Consider the following 15,826-nt stretch of genomic DNA (forward strand, 5'->3'; position numbering starts at 1 on the left):
GTTGATAATTTTGATTTTTTTTTTAATTTAGGAATTTAATATTTTCTGTAAGATTTATTTTTAATTAAAATAAATTTTCTTATTTAATCTTTACTTTTTTGCTATCTATTTCATTTATTTTTTTTCATTTAGGTTTTACAAAAGTAAATATCTCTTTCAGTCTGCTGTGTTTTATTGACAATTTAACAATATTAATTTTAGTTAAACAAAACGAATTGTGTTTTTATTCCCATTTTTCAGGCTTATTAATAGATAAAGTATTGGAACCTAATTTGACAGATTTTCAACAATTTCACTAGATTTTCAACTGGAAACATTTCACTAGCCATAACTCAAAAACTAGCATTTCCAGACATATATGTATAAGGATGAAACTACACTGCAATCTCTCGGGAGCTGATTCTATAGCTAAAAATAGGAAAAACGTTAAACGTTCATATAAAAATAGGCTTTAAAACGCTTCGTTAGCTAATTACGGCTAGTGAAAGATTTCATCCAGATTTCGGTTCCCCCGGCGAAGTGAAAAGCTGCTGAAATTCTGGAAAGGTCAAATTCAATGTTTCTTATGGTTTTTGATCTGAAAATATTTTTTAAAAATGGGTTCCAGAACTGTACCATCAGTTTTAAATATATCTGATGTAAAACAAAAATTGGGGGGTAAAAAACCCACGTTTTTGGGTTTAACGTAAGAAAACTTTGTTAAATAGTTAATTAAGTTGTATTTTTTTTTTCAAAGAGATATGATGTAATTCTGAAGAGATTCATGTAAATTATTTAAGAAAAAAATTGAATTCAGGATACTGAAATTTAACTTTATTAAAAAAACAAAACAGACTGCATTGTGAAAAAATGTTAACAACATGAAATAACTAATTTTGTCCATAAGTTGGAAACAGCTTTTAACATAAAATGTAATTTAACTTTGAAAACATATTAACATGATCAGTGTTGTTCCTCTGACCTGCCCGATGCCTAGCGGTATCACGGAGTTTTTGAACTTGGCACTGATCTCTTTAAGACTGAGGGTGTCTGAGGGTAGGTTGTGTCTATTTAACGCCCTGTAGGGTTAAAGAGTACGTGGATGTACAAAGGTACTTTAAATTCTGACGTTTTGGCCACATTATGTAAGTATGCGTCGGTCTGCCTGCATTGTGGCGAGAGAGGTCACAAGCGCGACGATTGTCCACAAAAAGCCGAGGCTCCATCTTGCGTCAACTGTAAAAGGTTGCGCAAAGAGTGCAAACACTTGGTCAAGAGTAAAGACTGTGGCTGTTACTTACGTGCGGTAGAACTCTATTTCAATTCCTTAAATAGTTAGTATTTGAAGCTTGATGTTTTGTACGTAGTGTTAAGTGAATTGTTGTTGTGAGTATTGGGATAGCTTTTCGCAATGCCCATCAAATAGCTCAATGATCTACTAGGTGATGCGGTTTCTAAGGTTTCTATATCATTGTGATCCATTCGCTCTTCGATGCGGAGGGCTTTAGATTCTAGGTTTTTATGCGATGCTAAATCGCTTCTTTGGCGACAGTTAGGTGATGACTGGGCATTTCTTGCGGCCTGTTGACTCTGGTTGCAGAGTCAACCTTTGCATCGAACTCGAATGGATCTTTGCTTTTAGTTGCACTAGTCTCAGTCTTCGACTGAGTGCGGTAGTTTAATAGTTGTGATATCTGGTAAAGTTTCTAATCTCATTGCGGTTTCTACCGCTGTGATTCCATTACAGACTTTTGACTAGCTTACTTCTCCTCATAACCTGCACTGGCGTCTGTAGGTGTTATGTCATGGTTAGTATCCCGGGTGGCTAGGGTTCCGCCTGGGCAGTTGGATTGGCCAGAGGTAGGCGTGCTTGGCGCAGTGCCAAAGTGTTAGAGTAGATTCAAGATTCAATGGGGTTGCTTCCCGACTTGTTGAAAGGTGGCTTTAGTGAGGGTGCTTAAAATCAGAAAAGGATATGAACACTCTTCTAAATCGAGTCCAGTATGGCGTCATGAAAGAGGTTAGCACCGAGGATTGCATCTTAAATGCTCCTCCATCTTAAATGCTTTTGCCCAGGTGGAAAGCGCTGAGTGTAAAAATGTTTTGGCAATTTTTATTGACATAGAGGTAGCATTTTCTTCTTTGTGCTGGAATTCTGTACTCTATGAGTTAGAAAGCCGCAATGTTCCCGTAGCTATACAGGCCGTAGTACGTGACTATTTGTTTAACTGTAAGCTCGCAGGGTTTGGTTCTCGGTCTCTTATTCTGGAACCTGGTTGTTGACGGATTTCTGAGATAGGCATTCGCAGAAGGGGTCACTGCCCAGGCTTTCGCCGATGACTGTCTCCTTTTAGTTCGTGGTAATTCACTACCGCAGCTAGAAGAACAAGTGAGACGACCTTGTCAACCACAGAGGGCTGGATGGACATTCAAAATTTAAAGGTTTTTGTGCCAGTCAAATTATATGCTTTTCAAGGGTGCAGACAAATTATCATACCGTCGCAACCCCCATATTAAATATAAAGACTGTGTAATCAGCCGAATCAGAGTTCATAATTCGTCGGTGTTTTGTTTGATAAGAAGTTGCTGTTTAGCAACCACATAAAGCAAGTAGTGGCGGACACCGTATCTGTGATGCACAAGCTCAGGAGGATTGCTCGGAAGGATTACAGGTTTTCGGGCTGTCGTTTGTACATGAAGTACCTAGGTGTCTTCGAAAGTATGACCTCTTACGAAACGCCCGTTTGGGCGCATAGGTTGGGTAGGTATAGAGCACTTATTCAAAATTTAACGTGTGCCCAATGTATAGCCTTATATGTATTCACTAATGTTTTTAAAACAACCTCTTACGTGGCTACTACCATATTGAGAAAGGCTCTTCCAATCGATTTAGTGATGAAAGTTCAGGTGGCCATGTGGAGATTGCGAAGAGGTAGGGAAGCCGAGGTATATGCGATACGGTTTTAAGCCGGGTCTGTACCGGAACGGTGATCGCAATGCAAATTTTCTAAATTTCGAACATTTGCCCATCTCCTGTGAAAGAGGCTTCAAAGCCCACTAATGTAAGCACGGCAACAACAATAGCACGCCACGACTAAGGAAAGGTCTTTCTATAGATTTAAACAGAACTTGGGGGGATGTTACACGTCTGGTTCATTTTTAAAGGCAGCGGAATAACAGATACTTTCCAACCGTGTAAATTTGAACCATTATTCGTTTACGTTCCGCCTGGCCTCTGATGAGCTGTGAGTCTGCGGGGAGATCCAGTCGAACATATGATGTTTAATTGCCAGTTCGGGCTACCCTGGAACTTAGAAGTCAAAAGGAAAATTGATCACTCACAAGCAGCAACTCAATGTGGCGAGAGTCGCATTGTCAGACTGTGTGGGAGTTCCTTGATGCGGTTGCTTTGTTCAAACGGCATGAGTAGTTTAAAGGAAAAAAGACTTCTACCGCGTTTCTGTAGGAAGCTACCCTCGAGAGATGGCTGGCCACCAACCAAATATAGCTCCAAGCGCTATAATATGCCAGCAAGTACCTGCTAGCATTCAGCGACGTAGATGTTGCAGCGAATTGCTGTCTTTGATGAAGTAAATTTTATTTATTGATATTTCATATATTTTAGTATTACACGGGGTGCGCCTACCCAATATAATAATACATGACAAGTGAGCGGTGAGACACGCAAGCGAGTGGTGTGTTTCACCACGCTTATTCTGCTCACGCTGTTAGGTTAGCTCTAGGAGCTAGTAAGGAGACTGGTTGCTAAACTGTTCGAGGGTCAGTAGCAGTTTGTAACACAGACATTCGGTCTTATGCTTTAGGGTGACCGAATGGGGTGGAGGCAAAAGAAATGCCGGCAAACCAACTATCTGAGTCCCAACTAATGATTCATAAGCATTTAACAATGTTTAGGGCTTTCTTGCATCTAACACTCAGGTCCCCGTATATGTAATTCCCATGTAATGGTTTTATCTAATAATAGAACTAAAAATCGTACATTGCCCTTGTATTGTATTATGTGATCATCGATAGTCAAAACAGGACTACGGTGAAAAATTCTCATCCCACAGAAGCACATTTTTTCTGATAAAAATTTTAAACCATTATTCCTGGCAACTTCGTTATAAAAGGTTTATCGCTTTGTAATTTATACTTCACCATAACTTTTGTGTTGCTGACATACACATTCCACCCCACCATATCTGATTATATAGTTCTAACAATCTAAGTTTTGCAGTAGTGCTTAGCTGTCTGATCATCACTTAATGGATTTTGTCCGGACCAGAAGCTGTTGTGCTAGTTTTCTCTAACGCTTTCACAAGTATTTGAATGGTACATTATATGAAAAATTCATTTTAGTTCTAAAATTTAGTAAACCCTCGAGTTCTGGTTTTTGCCTTCTAAAAAATTCATAATAATTAGCCGTTTTGATGACTTCTTCGAAATGATTGACTAGTAACTCTGCAACTTCGTATGGAGTATCTTTTACTTCATCTTCATATCGAAGGCAAGTTATGGGAGTAACGTTTTTACGCCCACGAATAGCTTTCACTTTCTTCAAAACGTCTGATGCAGTCGTGTTTCTGTTAATGGATGACACGTATTGTTTGCCAGGATAGTTTATTCGAATCTATCATTAGTCTTTTTGCATACGCCCTGTACTTATTTAAAGGCAATTAAATTTTCTAGTGCTGTGTTTCTTAAACGCATTGTATGCTTTTTCCTTTCTTTTTTAGCTTCACTTATTTCATAGTTCCACCGCAGAACGGGTTGCTCCTTGAGTTTCCTGGATGTTCTGGGAATATATTTTGATCCCGAATTAAATATAGCATTCGTTATAGCATCGACATCGGTTTCGATAACTTCAGTTCTTTCAGGGAGTTTCATATTAATAGTGAAGCTCGTCCAAACTGCCTTATCAAAGAGCTATCTTTTGGAGATGGGATATAATTTTCTCGTAGCACCAGTTGTAATTTGCACCAGAAAATGGTCACTTCTCTGTAGATCTTCCAAAATTTTTAAAGTGTTCTTCAGTGCTATTGGTGCATTTCTATCTGCTAAATCTATACAAGATGTCGATCCATTTCTGGCTCTGTAAAATGTTCCTGAACCATCATTTAAAATAATAAAATCTGAATTTAATAGGAACTTTTAAAATTCTCTTCCCGGGGATCTACACGATCCGACCCCGAAATAGGATTGTGTGCGTTAGTCACCCACTAATAGTATTGGTATGGGAAGCTGAGCAATTAATCGTGTTATGTCATTCTTCTTCCAACCAAAATTCGGCAGGCCTGTGCTGCAGATAGTGATCTGCAGCGGACGCTTCATAATGATTGCGACCGCTTCTAGATTTGGGTTAAACCGTTTGGTATAAGGTCTAGTCGATGTTAACATGGTTATTCCACAACTAATTCATATTTGACGGTAAATCTTGCCTATAAATATTATATTTTCTTAAATAGAAATTTTCATTTAGGCGAAAGTGTGTTTCTTGTAGTCATATACGAATTTGTACATTATGTACCATTTGTTGGAGCTCAAGAATGATTGACAAACATCAATTAAAATTTCATAGAAGAATCGAATTGTTTATTTCTTTAACGAGTTAATCTCGTGCTTTTCCTTTCGACCATCCTTTTTTCTCTTCTTCTCCATTTTTCGAATAGCTTCGCGTACGATAAGAATATCATCTCCCGTGAAGCTTCCGGCCTTCGTGTCGGAGACCATCGAAGCAGCGGACGACAACAGGAATGACTCGGCGCCCGGTTTAGGCGCTTATGGAGAGGCGGGAACCAGAGAGACCCCACAACAAGTGTCTAACCAGACTCCGACTCTCTGGCAGGGAAGAAATATATCCTCTCAGTGTGATTTTAGGTGGTGTCTGTGGTTTTGATTAAACCACTTTAGACGTTGGTAAGGCATGTTTCCCCTTCGTGAATCTCTTCTCCACACTCGCATAAGTACGGTATCTGGCATGACCAAACGTGGTAGTGTAGCCAAACCGCTGACACTGAAGCGTCTCATGGATTGCGGCACAAAAGCCCGCATATGAAATCGGTGTATTCCTGCACGCACCTTTTCCGGCAGTGTTGGTTTATGAAGGCGAGGACATGAAAGGCAGAAGGTAGAACTTCCCCGTTCCTTCTCATGTTTAGCCTTCTGCACACTATCGCTCATGGTGGTGTCAACTCCTCCTGTTTCGTATAATTCAGTAGATCTCGAGAGTGTCCACAACACCTTTTAAGGTACTGAGTGTGCTCTGTGGATCAATTCTTACAGAAAACTTGATTATACTCTTTAGTCCAAGAATCGCCTACGACTGGATGTCGTTAGTTGTCTCTACGTGAAGTACTGTCCGCAAAAAGCCGAGGATCCATCTCGCGTCAACTGTAAAAGGTTGCGCAAAGAGTTTAAACATTCGGTCGACAGTAAGGACTGCGACTGTTACTTACGTGCGGTAGAATTTTATTTCAATTCCTTGGATAGTTAGTATCCTTCTTTGAAACTTGATGTTTTGTACGTAGTGTTAGGTGAATTGGTGTTGTGAGTCTCGGAGTTGCTTTTCGCAACGCCCTTCAAAAGCTGGGTGATCTACCAGGTCATGCGGGTTCTTAGTTTTCTGTATTATTGTGATCCGTTTGCTCTTTGGTGCAGAGGTCTGTAGATTTTAGGTTATTATGCGATGCCAAATCGCATCTTTGGCAACAATTAGGTGAAGTGGGAGACAAAAGATTATACTCAGCTCCCGAACGGACCAGACCTGAGTCCTCTGGGACATTTATTTTCACGCTGGCAGCACTCCAAACACTAATTTAAACAGTATGTCGTCGAGACAAATTTTGGCTGGATTTGATATGTTGTCGTGGCATAACTTATTGCAATCGTTTGTAAAGTTGGTACTTACGGTTGTAGGTGGTGATAGAATTTGTATTGATAGGCACGGGGTCTTCGATCTCCCGCGTGTAAGTTTTTTGCTTAGTTCCTGAGGGCTGCGTGGTAGAGTTAAGTGTCTGATATCTTCTTTGAAGGCAAACTTGACTAGGGCGAAATTTACCGATATGGATGTCCCTCGGAGCATCTGCATCGGTGGCATCCCACGGGGCCGGACTGATGACTGTGGAATGTGATCAGTTTGAGGGCAAAAATATGACCTCCGCTAAAGCCATTCATGGCTCGGAACGGAGGGGCTGGTGTAGCGACCAGACACGCTACATGGAGGGTTTTCTTCCCCTTGGGGAGGAATTGAGATGGCTTTAGGTGTGACACAGGTCACATTTGGTTTAGGTAGAGATGCTTCGTGAAGTTGACCAAGCTCTTTAGTTGACTGCTTGTTTCTTAGTTACTAGTTGCTTTCTATTGAACCGCCGTCAGAGCTAAATTGATCCACTTTATCCAGGTAGAATCAGTCATCATTAGGTCAAGATGGTTACCGTTTATCAAAATGCCAAGATTAGTAAAAAAAAGGAAGTTCATCAGTTATAGGCCCATCTTGCAAAAGTTCAGGATGCTTGCTGCTTGATGGAACGTCAAGGTTATTTAAGGTAGAAAGTTCAGTAGAATTTTCTTGGGCCAAATCAGAACAGTTAGTGGTTGATGGAAATGGCTTTTCAAGATTGATAGTGCTTGGAATTTCTGCAGGATTTTCTTGAGGCAGGTTAGAATAGCTACTGCTTGATGGAACATCAAGGTTATTAGAACTAGGATCAAACTGTCTTAGGCCTGTCTTGTGAAAAAAATATAGTTTCTAATTTTCTTCCATACATAAAAAAAACTCTTTTGCAGATTCGTCTCCACACCATTCTTCACCACTGCTGCGGATTTTGAATGCGGATGTATAGTCGATATTCTCTTTATTAAACGGGTAAATCCCACATTTTTCAAATCCCTTCTGCAAAATATATTTTTTTGCTGATTTTAAACTACCTTCTATCAAAGGAACAAAGTTGGCCTTTATAACTACTCTGTTCTCAGTCTTTTTCTTAGCAAGAGACAAAGAAGCTAAAATTAACGATAGGCTAGTTAAAAAACTTTACTACTTAAAAATTTAAATATGCATACATATAATAACTGCTCATTAAAATTCAAAAACAATACCTAGGCTCTACTTACATTATTTGTTAAAACTGTTGAAGGGTTTTTTCTGGTATCGAAGGAACTATTCCTTTCAATTTATCCAACATTGTGGCACGAAGAATGTTCTGCTTTCTTTGTGTTTCTCGAATCTTAGTTCCATTTTACCCTTCATTGATTTCATTAGCCAAATCATCAACTGTATACTTTTTTGACATTTGAAACCAATAAGTGTAAGGATTAGCTGACTGTGCCAGTTTCCTCCCGCATTTTTCAAAAGTACCCGAACACTGGTCGAATACTGAAACGAGAAAGTATTGTACTGGAAGTGTGAGAGCCGTATGTTTGTTTTTTATAATACAGCCAGTCCAAATAACATGGCAGCAAAACAAATACAGAAGACCCAACATCCCGCACAAGCTGGTCGGGTACTGGTGCAAAGGTAATAATAATGATCCAAAAACTGACCGTGCTGTATGATCTGTTATATTAATATTATTTAAAAAACAGTACTTCAATTAAATTCCCATAATTTTTCAGTATATCAAACCACTCGGAAACACTGAAATGACAAAATATTGAGTAGATGTAAGAGGATATAAGTTTCTTACCTTGGATACATGTAGTTGTGACACTCATTCAGCCGCCATATTGCCAGTAATACCAAATATAAATATTCTCTGTAAATAGCAAACTCTCGCTACACTGTTAAATGAGATTTCCCTATATTTTAAAAGCCTTTGAATAAATATTAATTGAACAAACTTTTAAAAATAATGATAGGATCTTAGTTTTATATAATGTATATAAAAAATGCAGTATACACTTACGAACAATTGTGAGTATTAATTATCCAAGAAGTGTTATAGTAATGATAACAAAGAAAGCAGGGCCAGATAAATGTACATAACAATAAAGAATACAGAACAATTAGTTTAACTAGTCATGCATCAAAAATCTTAACTAGAATTCTATACAGAAGAATTGAGAGGAGAATGGAGGAAGTGTTAGGAGAAGACCAATTTGGTTTCAGGAAAAGTATAGGGACAAGGGAAGCAATTTTAGGCCTCAGATTAATAGTAGAAGGAAGATTAAAGAAAAACAAACCAACATACTTGGCGTTTATAGTACTAGAAAAGGCATTCGATAACGTAGATTGGAATAAAATGTTCAGCATTATAAAAAAATTACGGTTGAAATACAGAGATAGAAGAACAATTGCTAACATTTACAGGAACCAAACAGCAACAGTAACAATTGAAGAACATAAGAAACAAGCCGTAATAAGAAAGGGAGTCCGACAAGGATGTTCCCTATCTCCGTTACATTTCAATCTTTACATGGAACTAGCGGTTAATGATGTTACAGAACAATTTTGATTCGGAGTAACAGTACAAGGTGAAAAGATAAAGATGCTACGATTTGCTGATGATATAGTAATTCTAGCCGAGAGTAAAAAGGATTTAGAAGAAACAATGAACGGCATAGATGAAGTCCTACGCAAGAACTATCGCATGAAAATAAACAAGAGCAAAACAAAAGTAATGAAATGTAGTAGAAATAACAAAGATGTGAAAATAGGAGGAGAAAAGATTATGGAGGTAGAAGAATTTTGTTATTTGGGAAGTAGAATTACTAAAGGTGGACGAAGCAGGAGCGATATAAAATGCCGAATAGCACAAGCTAAACGAGCCTTCAGTAAGAAATATAATTTGTTTACATCAAAAATTAATTTAAATGTCAGGAAAAGATTTTTGAAAGTGTATGTTTGGAGTGTCGCTTTATATGGAAGTGAAACTTGGACGATCGGAGTATCTGAGAAGAAAAGATTAGAAGCTTTTGAAATGCGGTGCTATAGGAGAATGTTAAAAATCAGATGGGTGGATAAAGTGACAAATGAAGAGGTATTGCGGCAAATAGATGAAGAAAGAAGCATTTGGAAAAATATAGTTAAAAGAAGAGACAGACTTATAGGCCACATACTAAGGCATCCTGGAATAGTCGCTTTAATATTGGAAGGACAGGTGGAAGGGAAAAATTGTGTAGGCAGGCCACGTTTGGAATATGTAAAACAAATTGTTAGGGATGTAGGATGTAGAGGGTATACTGAAATGCACTAGATAGGGAATCTTGGAGAGCTGCATCAAACCAGTCAAATGACTGAAGACAACAAAAAAAAATATCCAAGTGCTTACGGATTATTTCTCTATCATGAGGAATTATTGATTAATTATGAATTTTATAGTTGTGCATATAAATTTTAATAAATAATAATTAAAACCAAGATAGATATTAAAATTATTATGATTGTCAAATGTCAAAAGAAAAAACGTCTTGTCAATAAGATGTTCACAACTGTAATCTACTGACAGTTTTATATACTCGTATTTTCTTTCGAGGTGGTTGGTAACTGGTGCATTTACCCTATAATAAAAATTTCTAAGTGGCAACATTTTAATTTTTGATTCATTTATATCTCATTAACTGTCAAATCAGATCAAATTAGGTCTATGATTAGGTTTGAATACTATAATTTTGGTTTTGAGTAATTTTTGGTAATTTAACGAGTAACGAGTAACCAAGTAAAGTTTTGAAATTTAACATTTTCTGTCAGGTTTGTTTTTAATTAAAACAGATTTTGTTATTTAACTTTTATTTTTTATTTTTTTGCTATCAATCTCATTTTCTCAGAATCCAATATCTCATTATTTCTCTGTTGTTTTTTGTTGACAATTTAAAAATATTAATTTGTGATTAAACTAAAAAAAGTGTGTTTTTCCTCCCGTTTTTCAGGCTCATCATCAATTGTTTTGAAACTACTGAAGATAAAGTATTGGGGAACTGATTTATTCCATTTCTCTGATCAAAAAAAAATATAAAAAATATTACTAAATTTGCCAGATTTCAAGAATTTCCTAACGGGAAACATTTTACCAGCCGTAATTCAACAAGTAACATTTCCAGACATGAAGATTTCCAGAGATGAATTGATGTTTCAAAAATATAAAAAACAAACGGATGGATAATGTTGTTATTTAGGTTGTAAAAATTACCCACGGGTTGGTCTAGTGGTAAACGTGTCTTCGCAAATCAGCTGATTTCGAAGTCGAGAGTTCGAACGTTGAAATCCTAGTAAAGGCAATTACTTTTACACGGATTTTGAATACTAGATCGTGGATGCGGTATTCTTTGGTGGTTGGGTTTCAATTAACCACACATCTCAGAAATGGTCGGCCTGAGACTGTACAATAATACACTTCATTTTTACTCATATACATCATGCTCTGTAGTAGCACCTAACGGTGAATCCCGGAAGCTAAACAAGAAAAAAGATTTTTTATGGGGCATGGACCTTGCGGCTTTTTGCCCCGCTGGCTTCTTCTTATCATAAAAACGCTATGAACATGCCAGCCAGGAAGTCTTATTTCTGGTGAAACAAAATTAGGATTAGCGGACAAACGGTTTTCATACACTTTTCAATTAGCGATATTAAACTCGTACCTAATTCATAATAAATAGTTATACGTTAAATCGGTGACTAATATTGCTCTGTTCTGGAATGTTCTTAAGCGCTTATTGTGTATGACTGTAAATAATTAATGTAAAAATAATTTTAAGTATTTATATATAAATACACCGCCGATGGATTACTTGTAACTGGAATTCCTTGTCTCGGGGGGTTGCGGTTGCGCTTCGACAAGAGCATTTGTATGAGCAAACGACATTCTCGGTGGCATGCAGTGGCGTTTCGACGGCGGTCAATGGAAGAAGATGAATGTCACACGGGACTCCGCGATGGAGCTGAGTGGGAGTAGGCGTTAATTCTCCTCTCCCCGGTAGACCGGAACGGAGTCCGTTAACTTTGCACTCATGATGAGTTTAATGTTAGCGGGGTTCTTTAAGGGAACTAGGACTAAATGTCGTTGCGATTAACACTTTTAGTGGGAAAGTTGTTGTTGTGGTTAGTTATTGCCTCGTATCCGAGACACTCAATGAAATTGGCTCATTTAATGATTAGAACTAGGCGCGGGGTCTTCAATCCGCGATTAGGTTTCTAGCTTAGTTCCTGAGGGCGACGTGGTAGCTGCAGCTGTCCGTTGTCTTCTTCTGAAGACATAAAACTACTATCTCGGGGTGAATTTACCGATGCAGATGTCCCTCGGGGCATCTACAACGGTGGCATCTCAGCGGGGCCTGAACTGAACGCTGTGGTATGAGATCAGTTTGAGGGCGAGAAGATATCCTCCGTTAAAGCCACTACTAGCTATGAACGGAGGGGTGGTGTAGCGACCGGACACGCTACGAGGCGGGATCTTCTCCCCTTGTCGGGGGGGGGGGGGGGTTCGAGATGTTACTTTGTATGCTGATGAAACGATTTTTTAAAAATCAAATATGGCAGATATTCTACCTTTTTTAGTCTTCCTTCCATCACGGTGCCAATCTTCAATTTGTAACAGGAAATCTGTAATTACTACAAACCAAGTATAACATTAATGCAAGATGCTTCATAGTTCCAGAATTTAGCACAATGTTCGACTACATAAAAAAAATTACTTTGAAAAACTAGATACTAAGCAGGAATATTTACTCATTTTATTGGTTACCATAACTTTTTTTCTTTAACTGCAGTATCAACATCCCGATTTAATCGCTTTGACAAGATTGATTTCATTACATAAATGTATAAAATATATCTAAAAATAAACATGAAATATTGAATTTATATTCCTATAACACTGCAATTTGATTACACGTACTAAATCGTATCACGTGTACATACATTTGACATGACTATCTCTTTAAATAGTTGATAACATTCACAAGTACTTTTAAAAAATATTTAGAAGTAGACTGAAAGTGCTCCAATTAAAAAATTCGAAAATAATGAATTAAGTTACTTTGTCTTTGACTACTAATTACGCATAATGCGAATTTGACATAAATCGTTTTATTTTTATTATTTTAGTTTGGTTTTGTATTAAATTATTTATTAACAGCCGACAGTTAAAAGTGAACATGCCAGTTTACAACGTTACTGTATTAGAACGGTTGGCTGAAATTATGGAAACTGGAGAGGAAAGTGATATTGAATTCATTGTAGGAAAGGGTAAACAACAATAAAGGCATTGTAGAAAGTTGTAAATACATTTCTTTATAATTAGTGTTACCGTTCAGGATGCAGTTTGTTTTAAGCTCACCGACAAAACGGTCCTGCAATATCACAGAACAACTTGTAACATCAGTTGTCCTGTAAACCATGTATATCGAAAATAATTTTTTTTTTCTATATTATATTCAATAATTTGTGTTTCTTTCAATTCTTGTTTGTTTGTTGGGTAATATGCTATTCAGTTGTATAAATTTTAATAAAACGTACACAGTAAATTTATTCTAAATAAAATCTAGGCTGTTTTAACATAATAAGGCTTTTTATCTTTTATTGAAACACAGATTTTTGGAATTTATTTGCCCCAGTACAAATTTAAAAAAAAAAATGTAATTGTAAATGTTATAGGAATGAATTTAGTATTTTTAGTGCTGCGAATCATAATATCTCTTCTTCGGTAACCTTATAATATAAACACACGTGTTGCATTCTACTATAACTTTTAATTATTGGCTTTATGTGTTTTAACTCCCTTCATCCTACAAGTTGCATCGTCTGCAATCTCTTAAAAGATTAAATTAAGTAACCCCGAGTGAAGCAACTACGCTGCTAAAACATGATAAAATTTCTTTGAAATCAGTTTTTATTGTTTGAAAGACACTCTATTCTTAAATTGAAATAAATAAAGCTTTTTAAAAGTATATTTTAATTTTTAGGATGAAGGGAGTTAAAACACATAAAGCACATATAGATATATATGCTCCACAGGACAACTGGTGTTACAAGTTGTACTGTGATATTGCAGGACCTTTTTGTCGGTGAGCTTAAAACAAACTCCATCCTGAACGGTAACATTAATTATAAAGAAATGTATTTACAACTTTCTACAATACTTTTTTTGTTGTTTACCCTTTCCTACAATGAATTCAATATCACTTTCCTCTCCAGTTTCCATAATTTCAGCCAACCGTTCTAATACGGTAACGTTGTAAACTGGCATGTTCTCTTTTAAATGTCGGCTGTTAATAAATAATTTAATACAAAACCAAACTAAAATAATAAAAATAACACGATTTATGTCAAATTCGCATTATGCGTAATTAGAAGTCAAAGACAAAGTAACTTAATTCATTATTTTCGAACTTTTTAATTGGAGCACTTTTAGTCTACTTCTAAATATTTTTTAAAAGCACTTGTGAATGTTATCAACTATTTAAAGAGATAGTCATGTCAAGTGTACGTACACGTGATACGATTTAGTACGTGTAATGAAATTGCAGTGTTATAGGAATATAAATTCAATATTTCATGTTTATTTTTAGATATATTTTATACATTTATGTAATGAAATCAATCTTGTCAAAGTGATTAAATCGGGATGTTGATACTGCAGTTAAAGAACAAAAGTTATGGTAACCAATAAAATGAGTAAATATTCCTGCTTAGTATCTAGTTTTTCAAAGTAATTTTTTTTATGTAGTCGAACATTGTGCTAAAACCTGGAACTATGAAGCATCTTGCATTAATGTTATACTTGGTTTGTAGTAATTACAGATTTCCCGTTACAAATTGAAGATTGGCACCGTGATGGAAGGAAGACTAAAAAAGGTAGAATATCTACCATATTTGATTTTTAAAAAAATCGTTTCATCAGCATACAAAGTAACATCTCGAATCCCCCCCATCCCCCCGACAAGGGGAGAAGATCCCGCCTCGTAGCGTGTCCGGTCGCTACACCACCCCTCCGTTCATAGCTAGTAGTGGCTTTAACGGAGGATATCTTCTCGCCCTCAAACTGATCTCATACCACAGCGTTCAGGTTAGGCCCCGCTGAGATGCCACCGTTGTAGATGCCCCGAGGGACATCTGCATCGGTAAATTCACCCCGAGATAGTTTTATGTCTTCAGAAGAAGACAACGGACAGCTGCAGCTACCACGTCGCCCTCAGGAACTAAGCTAGAAACCTAATCGCGGATTGAAGACCCCGCGCCTAGTTCTAATCATTAAATGAGCCAATTTCATTGAATGTCTCGGATTCGAGGCAATAACTAACCACAACAACAACTTTCCCACTAAAAGTGTTAATCGCAACGATATTTAGTCCTAGTTCCCTTAAAGAACCACGCTAACATTAAACTCATCATGAGTGCAAAGTTAACGGACTCCGTTCCGGTCTACCGGGGAGGGGAGAATTAACGCCTACTCCCACTCAGCTCCATCGCGGAGTCCCGTGTGACATTCATCTTCTTCCATTGACCGCCGTCGAAACGCCACTGCATGCCACCGAGAATGTCGTTTGCTCATACAAATGCTGTTGTCGAAGCGCGACCGCAACCCCCCGAGACAAGGAATTCCAGTTACAAGTAATCCATCTGCGTTGTATTTATATATAAATACTTAAAATTATTTTTACATTAATTATTTACAGTCATACACAATAAGCGCTTAAGAACATTCCAGAACAGAGCAATATTAGTCACCGATTTAACGTATAACTATTTATTATGAATTAGGTACGAGTTTAATATCGCTAATTGAAAAGTGTATGAAAACCGTTTGTCCGCTAATCCTAATTTTGTTTCACCAGAAATAAGACTTCCTGGCTGGCATGTTCATAGCATTTTTATGATAAGAAGAAGCCAGCGGGGCAAAAAGCCGCAAGG

The sequence above is a fragment of the Lycorma delicatula genome, chromosome 1, assembly GCF_047948215.1.
Source record: "Lycorma delicatula isolate Av1 chromosome 1, ASM4794821v1, whole genome shotgun sequence".
NCBI classification, from domain to species: Eukaryota; Metazoa; Arthropoda; class Insecta; order Hemiptera; family Fulgoridae; genus Lycorma; species Lycorma delicatula.